Below are 2,169 nucleotides of genomic sequence, written 5' to 3' on the forward strand. Positions count from 1 at the left end.
TGAGACAGGGTTTCTCTGTGTAGCTCTGGCTGTCCTGGAACTCACTTTGTAGACCAGACTGGCCTGGAACTCAGAAATCCGCCTGCCTCTGCCTCCTGAGTGCTGGGATTAAAGGCATGCATGCGCCACCACGCCCAGCCACTGCTGTCTCCTAATGCAGCCCAGAAACCAATGTGTCCTTCATGAAATTACTTTTGCAAGGGCCGTCCTTGAACCCTTTTCCAGACCAGGTGTCACTTGTACTCTGTTAATGATTTCCTACTGTCATTACAGTCCTTGGGATGAAGTTCAAAGCCCACTGCAGAGCCCCTAAGGCTCTAAGTAATCTAGTTGTTGGCTAGGATCTCACCTGTTGTTTAGGCAGGGTATCATGTAGCCAGTGCTGGCCTTGAACTTGCCATGTAGCCACAAATGACCTTGAACTCCTGATCCTCTGACCTCTGTCTCCCAGATGCTGTGGTAATAAGCATGCCCACACCTAACACTCCATTCTTTTGACTGTTCCCTCCTCCAGTAAGTCATTCCCAACTATAAAATTGTATCATTGCTACTTCATAACTGTAATTTTTCTACTGTTATGAGTCACAATGTCACTATTTTTGGAGATAGAGGTTTGCCAAAGAGGTCGTGACCTACAGGTTGAGAGCCACTGCTCTAAGTCTATGCACACTACCCCCTTCCCTAACAGGACTTCTTTCCTTCCATGTATAATTTAAAGCATTACCCACCTCTGCCTACTTATTTAATATGTGTCTCCTACTTGAGACTTGCATTTTAATTAACACCAGCTGAGACTGTATCTGATTATTCATTCTTCTTTTAAGCAAGTAGGAACAAGCATTTGCTAGATTTGGAGTAGATGCTCATGTTTGAACTAGCCTCTTAAATATAGACCTTGATCCCATCAAGGCAAGAGGTGGATGGTCTTTCTTGCTGCAGACCCTCTGGGTCCCTTTGTCTGCGTGGAATGGGTCTCTGGGTGCAGATGGGCAAGGAGTTGCCGGGTGACAGACAGACCAACACGCGAGATTGTATAGAATCTGAATGTATTGTCACAAAGTGAACACCAGTCTTATACAGTACAGAAAATAAAAGGGGTAGGAAGTCACAGCAGACAAAGTACATTGAAGTTGCCTGACACAAAACAAAGGAATGACTTCAAAAGGACTTACAGGAACCAGGTAAATGTTTACAGTAAAGATAAAGCAGTCCTGCTAGGGTCAGCTTAGTGAAAGGTAAGGATTTCACACCCTAATACTACTCCTTTGAGCCTTGTGAAGGCTAGCACCAGGGGGTTCTGCTCTTAGCAGACCTCATGAATAATGCAATCCCACAACCCCTCTATTTCCTAGGCCTTGCTAAATTCTTATATGAGTGTAACTTTTAAGTATCTGGAGAATCTCATTTGTCAGAAGAATTCACCAACTTGCTTCTAATATGTAATGTAGCCTGTACTGAAGATTTCTATCTCAGTGGGATTCCCTGGCTCTTTCATGGTAGACACTCTGCAGACCAGCTCTGAGCTGCTTTGGCTTAGTTACTGAATAGGTAACTTCCTTACTGCATTCCTACCGGATTCCAAGCTCATCAGCTTCTGGAACCTTGGAACACTGGCGAAGGCTCTGGCTGTGTCAGAATTCAATCTTAAATGGCACTTATAATAAGATAATACTAAAAGAGAGCACGTGGATCCATACACCAGACTAACTCGGGGAGAGGGTATGAGTATACGGGTTAATGAGAACGCCAAAGCTCCAAAAGGTGAGTTTACGTGAAACTCTTTGCCTCATGAGTGCTTCTAGGCTTCTCAGCCCGTCAAGCAGACTTCACTGGAGTGCGTGGCACTTTCTGTTACTTTAGTTTAAAAAAAAAAAAATCAAATGGGGGCTGGAAAGATGGCTCAGTGGTTAAATGCACCGACTGCTCTTACAGAGGTCCTGAGTTCAACTCCCAGCAACCACATGGTGGCTCACAACCATCTATAATGGGATCTGATGCCCTCTTCTGGTGTGTCTAAGAAAGTGACAGTGTACTCATATACATAAAATAAATCTTTTTTTTTTTTTTTTTTCGAGACAGGGTTTCTCTGTGTAGCTCTGGCTGTCCTGGAACTCACTCTGTAGACCAGGCTGGCCTCGAACTCAGAAATCTGCCTGTCTCTGCCTCCTA

This window comes from Mus caroli, chromosome 11 (assembly GCF_900094665.2).
Source record: "Mus caroli chromosome 11, CAROLI_EIJ_v1.1, whole genome shotgun sequence".
Classification (NCBI taxonomy): Eukaryota; Metazoa; Chordata; class Mammalia; order Rodentia; family Muridae; genus Mus; species Mus caroli.